The following is a 13,018-nucleotide window of genomic DNA, read 5'->3' as shown; positions in this document are numbered from 1 at the left end:
TGTACTAATTCTACCACTGAATTGCTATGGTGAAATTAAAGATGTCTTTTTAAATATTTCTATTTTAAATTCTGACAATATTTTTATATAAATCAATAATATTAACAGTTAAAGACAAGGGTGAACATTTGCTTCATATGTGTTAGGCATGGAAAATCTGACCTACAAAAACAGAGCAGAATTCATTCATTCAACAAAAATTTAGTATCAAAGAACTATAGTAGGCACTCAATCTAAAAAATAATCTTTTTGATTCATGGCGTATTGTATTCAGTGTCTAGCAGAGAAGGCAAGGATATTAAGAAATAAAAAGTGAACATATTTATTAAAATCTATTGTGTAGATGTGTAATATGAGATGAGTCCTCTGTGAGATTTGTAGCCATAAGAAACTTTAAGGAGAAGAGAGAATCTGGTTGGGTTTAAATAACTAATGGAAAGAATATGAGGCATGGGGAAGCATTCCAGGAAGTGTTTGAAGTAGTAAACACTTTGGGTCCATTGAGAACCTTGTAATCTTTGCAAGCCAGTTAACCTTTCTTAACCTTAGATTTCTCATATGATGAACGGAGTAAATAATAAGATATATCTATCTCTTATGGTTATGGGAAGGATCACATGAAATAATACCTGCAGAAATGCTCTGGAAACTACAAAGATCCATGGATATGCTCCTCGCATTTTTAGTTGGGGAAAGGATGCAAGCGAAGGCCCAGAAACCCTGGTGAATCTGTTGAAGGAATGCTGGCAGTAAGAAAGTTAACGTGGCTGGAGTGGAAGACTTCCTGGGAGATCATTCAAAATCAAGTTAAACAGATTCAGTTAGAGTCAAGTGATTTGGTTTTCAATCTTGAAAAGATATTCAGAGGCAACAGAACAGCACTCTAAGCTCTTGCAATTGTGGGGAAGGGGCAAGCGAAGCAAAATATTCTTCTGCCAAAAATATGGCAGACAAATTAAAAGAGGAAGAGCAAATAAAATAGTAAATAACTGCTGTATTTCAGAAATGATTTGATAATCTGTGCTAGAATATTGAATATGGTAATAGAAAGGAAGGGGTGAATCTGAAGAGCTTTGTGATAATAGGATTAACTTGACTGAGTAGCTGACTTGTTGCTAAAGTGATATATTCCAAGAGGATACCTAAGATTTCATATTGTTGTTGCACCATGAAGAGAAATGGATCATTGGGGAATAAAATTATTTTATATGTTTTAGAGAGTAGAGAGCCTAAGAGGTTAGAACATGGAAATTGATGAAATGATGAGGTTTGTTTCAACCACATTGAGATAGTTGGAAAATGAATGTAAAGTTTGGGTAAAATAGAAATACTGAAGTCATGAGTATAGAGTTGATTATGAAAGTGCTAAGAAATTTTGATTTATTTGTATAAGAGAGAAAGAGAGAGAGAGAGAAGGAAAGAGAGGCATAGGATATACCTATATATTAGGAAGTTGGTCAGAATATGGACACAATTAAAAATGAGGGACTCTTATTCACATACTTGAACACCAGGAATTCTTTCCCACTGGCCACGACAAGTCTTCAAACAAGATCAAAACTACACAAAAAAGGTGCAGTCATACCAAATTCACAGGGGATCAGTTGAAAATCTTCATTGTCACTTTCAACCAAAAACTTTACCGGCTTATGCTACCAAACAAAACTTGCTTTAGAAATGAACACCAAAGAGTCTAGAATCCAGATTTGGTTTCAAAATTGAAGAGCAAGACACCCATTTCAGAGAAAAACAGAAACTGAGGAGCCCTTAGAACCAAGTCAAGACTATGGACGGGATCATCCTGAAAAGATTCAAGATACAGAAGCCTCTCACCAAGACATTAAGAACATCCCTTACCCTGGGACTGCTCCAGAGAACAACTTGCTAAAAGAAATTGGGGTTCCAGAATCAAAAGTCCAAATTTGGGGGACTCTTATTCACATACTTGAACACCAGGAATTCCTTCCAACTGGCCCAGGACAACTCTTCAAACAGGATCAAAGCTACACAAAAAAGGCACAGTCATACCAAATTCACAGCAGATCAGCTAAAAATCTTCATTGACACTTTCAACCAAAGATATGGACTCCATGTCCAGTCTTAGAACAAAGACAAGGCTAGGGTCAAAATCTCTGAGATGAAAGAGTTCAAGGCACAGAAACTCTACAAAATAGCATCAACCTGACTAGTAGCTATGTTATTTCTATGGACCCAGAATATCAGGGCACAGAAACAAGTTCACTATATCTGATATTACCTGGGCCCCACATCCTTCTCTCTCACTCTCACTGGACGTTGCGATCCTCCTCGGCAGAGTGGTTCTGGTCCCCAGGGGGCACAGGGACTTTACTGTAGTAGACACAGGATCCTGGTAAGCTTAGTGAAGTGGGATTTGCAACTCATTCCCAAAGGGTCAGGTACTAAGTAGAAGGAAAACCAATTTTTACTGAATATTTCCTGGCTGCCCAGCATCAATCTAGCTATTTATGTTAGTGAGGAAGATACTACTATGCCTATTCTTTGAAAAGCCTCCTAGAAGTTAATTAATTTCCCGAAGTCAAATAGCTAGTAAGTAACAATGTGGAGATTTGTAAATGGATATGTCTAACTCCAAAGAAGGTGATCTTCCTCTATGTTACTCTTTCCCTACCTGGAAAATGAAGATATAGCACTAGATGTTCTCTAGGGTCCCTTCTAACTTTAACCTTCTAAGCATCTCCATTGCATTGCCACTTTATTGGATATCTCACCTTATTCTTTTATTGCTGGTGGAACAGGGTATTAAAATGAATCTTTTGTCTAGTGTTATCAGCACCTGCTTCACCAACTTCTGTTGCTTTCTGAATCCCTGAATGCCCTAAACTTGACCTTCTTTAATTTAAAAATGCCTCTTTAATTTCGTAAATGTATCATATTTAATACTGAAAAAAACATGTTGTCTATATCTATTCTCTGTAAAGTACTAGGAAAAGTTAGTCTTTAAATGAAAAATGATCCAGATAGTAATGAATATGTGTTGGGGAATTCATTTAATGCAGTGTTTTCTTTTACTCTGGAGATGTAGAATACCCAAAGAGCAGCTTTAGGAATTCTGTATTACGAAAAAAAAAAAAAAAAAAAAAAAAATCAAAAAGGAGTCATATCTACAAAATCATAGGATTTGAATAACCTTCATAAGAATGCTAACCCTTGCATTTTACAGATGAAGTAACCAAGGCATAGAAACATTGAGGCAATAGACTATTCAGTAAATGTGTAGGCTTTTAAATGAGCAAGTCAGGATTAAATCTTGGCTCTTAATAGCAATGCTTTCTAGATTAGTTAACAGAATAATTCTCAGTCACCCCATGTGTATAATGGAGATAATTATAGTGCTTATCTGGTAGAGTTGTTGTGATGATTAAATAATTTAAAGTATAGAAAGCACTTAGCATGCTGCTAAGTTATTCAACAAATAGTATTATTAGATCTATCACCTTCATTATCATCAATATAATCAATATCATCATCGTCTTCCTTGTTATTTAGGGAAAATCAGAGGCAATGCTGGAACCCAGGTCTCATGAGCCTATCTCAGTGTTCTTTCACTTTAGTTTCAAGATACAACACAGAATTTTAAAGTAATGACACTCAACTGGACTATGGTTTGAAAAATGCCTTCTTCTTGGGGACTTGTTCCAACCCTGGAAACCTGTTTCAGTAAACATCACCATATGTGTACTTTTCACAACCCAACCCTTATCATAGTCAATTATGAATTCCTGACATAAAAGCAATAATAACTGTTCATCACAAATACAAAGACCAGTATTACAGAACTGATACAATTAAATACAGAGTCATTGGAGGCAAGTTGAAGTTGACATTTCTCACCACTTTGACTATCTGTGGAATGATTGTCTCATCCTCCCTCAATCTTCAGATGGTAATAATGATAAATCTCATTTGCACAGCACTAGGCAATTTTTAGAAAAGCCTCCCCTTACTTTGTCCCATGCAGTAGACAAGGTAGGTATTATTATCCTCATTTTATAGGTGAGGACATTGAAGCTAAGAGGTAACCTGTTTGAGGATACTCCACTGGTAAGCCTCTGAGTCTGCACTCACAAAAAGTCAGATTGCAAGCACATGTGCGTGCTTTTCCTACTAAAGAAAGCACAATCCCCTGAGCTTGATTCCTTACATACATCGACACTTAATTATTCACTTAATTATTCATTAAGATTGTCAAAGAGTGACTTTTATTTTCAGGTCAAGTCCAAGTAAGAAAGAGTTGCTAAGTGAATTCTTAAAGGGATTGAAGTGCACTAACATTCCAAGGAATAAGTTAATAGACCTATAGAAACATCAGCCTGGTCTTCTGGAGGTTCAGTAATTGGACTCCTGCCAGGTAGAATTAGATACCTGAAAAGATAGAACTAAGAATCTTTCTTTAAAGCCTGGCAATATACATAGCAATCTTTCCAGTGAAAAAAGAATTCTGACAGAGCAAGAAAGCAAGCAATGGTCATCTTTCTAAGTTGTTATCAAGACTTCTGTGTAACATCTGATTCTGCAATCTGTCATTGCCCAAAGCCAAGAAATAAAGAGACAGTGGGAGTCAAGCCCTTTGTAGAAAGCAGTAGATTTGTTGGGGGCTTTGTTCCCATCCTCATGCCAAATGAAATGGGACTCTGGCAGCAACACTTTGAATAAATTGTGAAAACAGCTCTAAGGGCCAAGAAATTACTTCATATGGGAGAAGGGGGGAGAAAGAAAAGGAGGCGCTAGCTCCCTGGGGCAATCAATTTATGTGCTGTGCTATGAGATTTGATTATCTGTGTCTGATTTATATAATTTCAAATGCTATTGGTCACAAAATATCCTGCATTTTTAAGGTCTCTGATTCACTTTTTAACCCAATGACCTATCTCTACATGCTAGTTATAAGTTCAGTTTCCCCAAGGAATTCAGTACGAATTAGTTCCACATTCCCTAAGAGTATTATCTTGTCCTAAGTTAAGTAGCATTTATTTTCATTTTTCAACTCACAATTATAATTCATTTTTCAACATAAAGCTAAATAATATCAGCACGTTGTGGTGAAAAAAAAGATGAATTGATGTGGAGAGATGTGGGTGGAGGTCCTGGTTTTGTCATTAACTAACTATATGACATGGATCAATTTATTTTCACACATGCATACTCAGGAACTCAATCTACTCCTCTGTTCAGGAAAATGTTCATAATTTCCAAGGCTTTAATACATTCCATAATTCTATGAATTTCTGATTTCCAAACAATCCACTGGATTTCCCATAATGCCAAACACAGAGGGAGCATTTTGAAGTACAGCACTCTCTTCACACTGTTAGGAGAGCAAAAGAATCTATAGGATATATAACTAAGATGATGTTTTATTCCAAAGTATTCTGATCCAAATGAATTAAAGAAAAAGAAACAAAAGTAGTGCAACGTATTTGTTCACACCTTACTTTCACACACAAAGGATCAGCTTATAAGAATATATAAAATAATATGGAAAAATAAAAAAAGAAAATTTAAATGAGGAAATCATGAGTGGAATAGAAGATCAAGACCATAGGGGAAAACAGAACAAAAACATGTATATGTTAATAAAGTTCTATGCTGTTATAAACGTTGACCTCCATGTCACTCTTCACACTGTCTTCCCCATCCTTAAATATCACACACTGTTATATATGAGGTAGTAGAATTATATTTATTATTTTCAAAGTTAAATATTTCAAATATTTGGGGTCTTTTCTTACAATATCTGTCTCAATCAGGAAAAGTCCCATCACACAGCTTTGCATTTCCTGGGTCCTTGATCATATTTGAAGCCTTCAAAATTGTGCAATTCTACATGTTTAACAGAAATAATATATTCTCCATGTTTTTAATGCACATATCTGACCCATACTGAAATGGGTTTTCAAGTTGAAGGTCTGAATCATTAGTGAAAGAGTTTTCAAAATATACCTCCCAAGTGTATATTACTATTTGATTCCAGTAATTTTACTGACAACCCAGAAGACACAAATCAAGTAAAAGCTTGATGGCCATCTGGTGGGGATCTTACAGAAAGGGTTCATTCTTTGGGCAGAGTTTGGCTTCTTTTCATAAAAGCTAGCATAAACTGGGTGTGGACTTCAACTCTGTGGCCCAGTTCTCAGGCCTGAGCTGGAATCCAGGAAGCCTGCTGGATCTGATTTGTTTTACAGAACACTGGACGGCAGATGTAATCCAAGGAACATGCGCTAGTATAATCAGAGGAATTAATGGTTAGTATCAGAGGACTATTAGAAAACAGAAGATCCAAGCAACAAACATGAAGACCTAGACAAGAAATAAGGCAAAAGGTCAAGAGATAAAGAGATTTGAACATATCAGAAGTCAGAGTGGGAGGTGGCACGTAGTGAAATGTTTATGGTATTGGAATATGGTCTGGGAATAAAGAGTCAAGCATGTCAGGACCATTCTTCAGGGATGGGGATATTCAATGGTAGGAAGATTGGTCAGCTTTAAGGAATATTAGGCTGGATATCTGCCATCATGACCATCCAATAGAGGAGATATATAGGTATGAATTTTCACCAAAAGAAAAATGTCAGGCCCTTTTCTGATGTTCTAGGCCCTCTGAGGCCACCTTTGCACAGCTCTTCTGGCAGAAGTTGTAATTGGCATCTCAGACCACTCCATAACTTAACTGTAGGTTATCTAGAGGAGAGACATGTTTCTGTTTTGTTTTTGTAACTTATATTGTTGTTTTTTCTGGTATTAAATTCATGGATTCAGTGGTATCTGGGAGCTGGCTCACACTGGCTCAAGAGAATCAATTGTGCCCATGTTTTACTGGCTCCATGCTTAGGGACATCACACTGGTAACTTAATACACCATAAAAATTAACAAATGCTGCAAATCATTTTTTTTTTTTTAGTTTTCAGAATCAGGGATTTTTTTATGTTTTTGTTTTTGGAAAAGTTGTTGATAAACATTTATCAGCATGAAGGTGATATGAATGTAATTTCTTACAGTCTTTTAATCCATAAATACAGGTCTAGAAAGGGAGGAAATGTGGTTTCCAGTTATGCATGGCAGGTAGAATACATGAGTCCACCTTTCCTCCTTTTTGAAATCTCACACACACACACACACACACACATACACACACACATACACACACAATACACATACACAAGATAGTAAAGAAATAAATGATCAAAAAGAAAGGGAGAGAAGTTAAGACCAGTGAGAAGATGTAAAAAAAATGTCCAAAAACAGAAAGCAGGTGGATGGTAACTTTCCCAGCAGAGTGAAAATGGCAAACTCACCCATATCTCTCAGGTTGGCCTCAATTTGATGCTTGGAGTTCTGTTGATAGCAAACTTAATTAAATGCTTTATGAGACAAATTGAATAGATTCAGTGCCAGCCTCTGTCAGTCTGATTCATCAGAGTAGTTGATGGGAAAAGTCACCAGAAGCCAAAATGGTACAGAAAAAGAGGTGGATATTATTCCACGGAACTTGAAACATGCCTATATAATATCCTTTGGGGGGATTACTTGGATAAATAGAAACTTCATTTTTTACATGCTATCAGCACTCTATGTAAGTCGGGACAGTCACCCTAGAATATAGCTTAAGAAAGAAGCTAATGAAGAGGATAAAGGATCACAATACATTAATGTTAAAGAAGAAATGAAATATAGGATCTCAAGTTGAATGTAAGGAGAAGGGACAGAGAGGTCAGCAAATTCCAGAGAAGTACATGATGGGAAGAGGCAGAAGTGGCAGAGGCAGAGGGGACAGTGCAGGTGGTGGCTCGAGGCAGACATGCTAGCTTTACCCTAAGCTTGGAAGATTCTCTTGTATCACTTCTATGTTCTGAACCCTCAATCAATCCAAATGCACCACCCTATTTACGTCAGTAAATCTTTGCCAACACTCAGTAAATTTCTCTTTAAACACATCACACAGATGTTTACATTCAGTAGAGAAATCTGAGAATTTTCATCAGGATATACAAAAAATGAGTCTGGAAGTTTGTGGTCTAAGTCCTCCTACTCAAAAGCAAAAGCATTATTGCTTTAAAAAAAAAAAAGGCCTTCAAGAGAAGGACAAAAGGACTGAGAGGTTTCAGAGTCAATGGGAAATTGTCTGGTCCATCCAAACTAACCTATGTTGTGATTCAAGCTATCTTCTTGGCCACACCAAATTGGCCAGGACCAGACTTATGTCCTTACTCAACTGGGTGTCGCACAGAAGAGGAATCGTTTATTTCAGTAACTAACTACACACTGGAATGTCAGGGTTTTGCTGTTTTTCAGGACTGCAAGATAGGGGTCCTGAGTAAGCAGGATTCTAATTTCTATCAATGAAAGTTTTACCCTAGCACTTAAGACATTGTAAACTGCAATTTCCCTTTTAGTTTATAATTTTTCTCTCTGTTATTCATGCAATAAAAATCATTGATCACCTACTATATTTAAAGCATTGTGCTCCATCTGGGGCACAAAGAGATGAATAAAACAAAACCCCTGCCCTAAAGGAGCTTAAAGTGGGCAGTTATCTTTGGAAACAGACCATCACAGATGCAAACACATACTGCCACTCCAACAAAACTTTTAGCTTGTTAGTTGGTTTAACTTGGCACATTCATTAAGCGATCTGACCTATCAGAATAAAAGACATTTTATAAAATCAAAGTTTATCTATCTGTCAGTCTGTCTGTCTGCCTATCTATATCACTGTTACTATACTTTTGCAAAGTTGAACATGAAACAAAATTAAAAGTGTCTAGGTTAATTCTTTTTATTAATCTTATTAAATTGTACTAGAAATATAAAAACTCAACTGGATTAAAAAAAAAAAACTTGTGGTTTTTCTACAGCTTCTTTACCCCCATTTTCCAGTTATGCATCCAGGATTGGGTCACTCTTTTCTGCCCATGCAAGGGGGCTGCTATGTCACATTCGCCTCATTGTAAATTCACTGCTATCATGTGGTTTGCATCTTTTTAAAAAATGAATCCAAGGAAATACTCCAAGGAAAGATTCAGATCACATGACCAAGACAGAGAGATAATTTAGGTGTTGAAGACCCTTCCTGTAGCCTTTGAATACATCTGACAATCATCTGGTTTGTTTATTGTAAGGGTTCATCCTTACGACGTCCACCTCTGTTGCCACACATGGGATAATTACCACATTTTGATTTCAAGCCATAGAATGCAATGAAGAAATCTGCATCAGGTCTATATGGGTGAACCTAGGATACATGAACAAAAAATGGGAGATCATATCCATTTTATTATCCTTTGCTTCAGACAGTAAGCCACTTTTTTGTTCATTCATGTATGTGCTACACTTAATATTTGGATTGCCCAAGATGAGAAGAAAATAAGTGAACTCTAAAGACAAGTGTCTAATTTTCACCACTCATTTCAACTTTTATCTCCTCTAATCTTATTTCACAAAAGCAAAGATATCTAATCTTCAACCAAATTAAGTTCTCTGATCCCCTTACGCATTTTTCCACTCCTACAATATTAGCTACACAATTCCAGTTGCTTCTGTGCACAGACTTTATTTCCATGGCCTGTCACTTTTATTATGCTCTTGCCAGTATCTTCAACAATTGATGGTCCCTGGTCTTTTTGTTGTGCCTATCTGGAAAATCTCCAGACTTATCTTGACCCTACACATCTAGCTTCTTGCTTCTTATACTCAGGAAATAAGGAGAAAAATAACTTATTGTAAAAATCATTGCCCCTAAAAATTTATAGTTTCTGACCTCACTTGATTCTGCTCTTTGCCCCTTCCTCCTGTTTGCCCAAGTTAGTCATTCCAAATTTTCATGATTTTCCTTAGGCTCTGTGCTCTGTCCCATCTGTCACAACCCCAGCTGGAGAGGTCTTCCTAACCCCTGCCTTACTTGCAGTATGTCTGGAAATGTGATCCTTCTCTCCACTTGCGTTGTTACTGTTTCGGAGAAATCAGGGATGGGATAGACTCTTTTCTGGACTTTTGCAACTTTCTATCTGATCTCCCTGCCTAAGGCCTTGCCTTTCCCTATCATCTCTCCCCTCATATACAACACAGTCTTTCCTTCTAATCTTACTTCCAAATGCTGGAAACTCCCAAACCACAGTTCCTCTCCTGACTGCTCTCCTAAACCACAGATCCAGTTACAGCTACCTTCTGAGTATCTCCAAATTGGCATTCTGCAGGTTCCACATGCTGACCATGTCAAAAACATGTTTTTTTTAATGTCTTTCCCTAATCCTATTCCTTCCCTGTACTAAGTTATCAAACTGAGAGTGCAAGTTGGATCTGTTACTCATTGCAGTCCCCTTCTTCTTACTCACTTATCTCCCCCCAGACATCACATATAATTAATTACCAATCACTGTTATTATATTACCAGAATATCTCATGTCTAGATTCTTCCCTGTAATCCACTTACCAAGGTTCAAGTCTTTGTCATTTTGGGTTAAGATGATGAATACAGCATAGAAACTATTCCTGTTTACTCAATCTCACTTCCCAACAATGCATCTTCCCTAGCAATAACAGAATATTTCTGAAACATACATATGCTATAATTTAGTATAGAAAGGCTGGCAGTCTCTGATAAACCTTCTCACTAGTCATCATCTATAAAGAGATGAAAAGATGATATAACACTGGTAATTAGGACTGACAATAAACTAATAGTAGAATTTACAAAGCATTTAGAAAGAATGTAAATGTAAAGCCAATGACACTAGCCGAAATTTGAGTGAGTCTACCCACTGATAAAAGAAGATGAGGAAGGAATATACATTCGTTGAGCACCTACTATGTATCAGGTAATCTTGTAGGTGCTTTAGGTAGAAAATTAATTCATCACACCTCCTTGGTTCAGAAATGTATGCTCCAGAAGGCTGTGTCTATATATCTCTAGTGTCAGGTGCATGTTTTAGAAGCAAGTAGATACCATCTTCCCATTTCCACCTCCTAAACCCACCATTCAGTCCTCTCTTTCTATGTCTGATCTAAGCCTGAAACTCTAGGAAATTGGGTAGGAAATAGAATGTGGGCACAAGAGTAATGTCACATTTAATTCTAGAAGTAAGTCTTTATAGGTTTAGACAGAGACAAGAGTTGTGGAAGTAGGGGATATTGTAGTATTTATATACTTAAATACTCAAAATGACATACAGCAGGAAGCAAAATGTAAAAACAGATCACATCTTGATAGCAATACGTGGTTAATGGTTGCAGACAGTGAAAATTGGGAAAAGCATATAAGCATGTAGTAGATCAAATCATGTCTCCCACAAAGACATGTTCAAGTCCTAACCCCCAGTTCTATGGGTGTGAACTCATTTATAAATATGTACTTCCAAGATCATAGTAAGATGAGGCCAAACTGAATCCATGTGGGCCTTAATCTGGTATGACTGAAGTACTTGTAAGCAAAAGAAATTTGAACACGGAAGTACAAGCCATTGGAGATGGAAAGAGACAGATCACCATTTGACAGAGGCAGAGATTGATTGCCAGCAAGCCACCCCAGAATGCGGCATATTTCAGAGAAGGCATTGCCTGTCGATACCTTCATTGTGTGCTTCTAGCCTCCAGACCGAGCCAATAAATTCCTGTTGTTTAAGCAAACCAGTTTGTAGTGTTTTGTTATAGCAGCTGTGGCAAACCAAGACAAGGCAACAAAAGAATTGCTTTTTTAAGCCAAGATGCGATAACAGAATTCAAATTAAAAGGCATAAGTTCCAGTATTAACAAGGTGGGAAAATCAGACCAGTGAGGCAGCAGACATAGTTGAAATATTCTCCCACAGTACTTTGGGAAATGAAAAACTAAATAATAGATACGTAGGAGAGATAATAAAATTCTAAATGAATGAAAACAGCTAATACTTTCAGAGCATCTTTCAAAGTCCCTTACCTACATCCCCCCATTTAATTCTCTCAACAATCCATCCCCATATTTATAGACATGGAAACTTAGGAGAGAAAACTAAAATGACTTACCCAAGGTCACAAAGCTAGTAGGGAAAGAAAGAGGATTTCAACTCCGGCCTTTGGCATCAAAGTCCGCTGCGAGTCCCCATGTTATATCCCTCAAAACAAACATCTGGAAAAAAGGAAAAAGCCAAAGAAAAAAAAAGAATTTAATTGGTAAAGGATTTGAAGGGTTTCATGAAATGTAAGAATAAATCTATAAACAAACTAGACAAAAATTTTGCATGATGAAAATAAAGGAAAAAAAAGCCATAAAGATAAAGAAGAGCTTACATAACTTCTTTTTCTGCAGTAATAATTGCCAAAAGGAGTTGAGACAAAACTTTTGTGACCCAATAAGTTAATATTCAGCCAAGTTATTATTCATCTATGCAGGCAACTGAAGAACATTATCAGATATCTAAAGGTTCAGAAATATACCACCCGTACAACATTTATTTTTTTTTAAAAAAACCCACAATTAAAGACGTATTCAAAAGGTATTTGCATTATACTGTTAAGTGGGAAAAGTTTATAAAACAATAGGTATTATTTAAGCCATCTTTTTAAAAATGTATGTCTTTACAAATATGTTTATAGAAAGATAACTAAAATGTTATATATCAAAATGTTAACATATATGAAAACAGTTTTTTTACCTTGCTAACTGAATATCCATTTTACAGCATGTGATTGTTTCTATCATAAAAGAATAATGGAAGTTAAAATAAGAATATTTCTGACAACTGAAGGATGAATCAAATCAAACTTCAGACATGGGGCAATCATAATATTAAAAGTGTTAGTAGGTGCTGAAATACTTTCTTGACATTAAAACTGAATGAGGTTGAAACTGGAACCAGGAGAGAAGCTAAAACATGAAATCCAGAGTTTGTCCCGGAGGAGCTAAAAGAGGACCCTCAGAAGCTTAGAGAGAAACAAGCAAGGATGCACGGGAGCTGAGAGAGAGAAGCTAAGACAGAAGCCTAGAGACGTTTTGAAGAAAGCTTGA

The 13,018-nt window shown here is 36.5% G+C and overlaps 1 long non-coding RNA gene across 1 annotated transcript in view; it reads right to left on the bottom strand.

Annotated features, from left to right (window-relative positions):
• The window catches only part of LOC119539317, a 35,978-nt gene extending 23,836 nt beyond the window's left edge, over nt 1-12,142 (bottom strand). The window contains exon 1 of the long non-coding RNA XR_005217842.1: nt 12,037-12,142. This is a non-coding gene — a long non-coding RNA (uncharacterized LOC119539317). The remainder of the gene's footprint in view (nt 1-12,036) is intronic.
• Between the last annotated feature and the right edge of the window lie 876 nt (nt 12,143-13,018).

This window comes from Choloepus didactylus, chromosome 7 (genome assembly GCF_015220235.1).
Source record: "Choloepus didactylus isolate mChoDid1 chromosome 7, mChoDid1.pri, whole genome shotgun sequence".
Taxonomy (NCBI): domain Eukaryota; kingdom Metazoa; phylum Chordata; class Mammalia; order Pilosa; family Megalonychidae; genus Choloepus; species Choloepus didactylus.
This window is presented reverse-complemented; position numbering and strand designations above follow the sequence as displayed.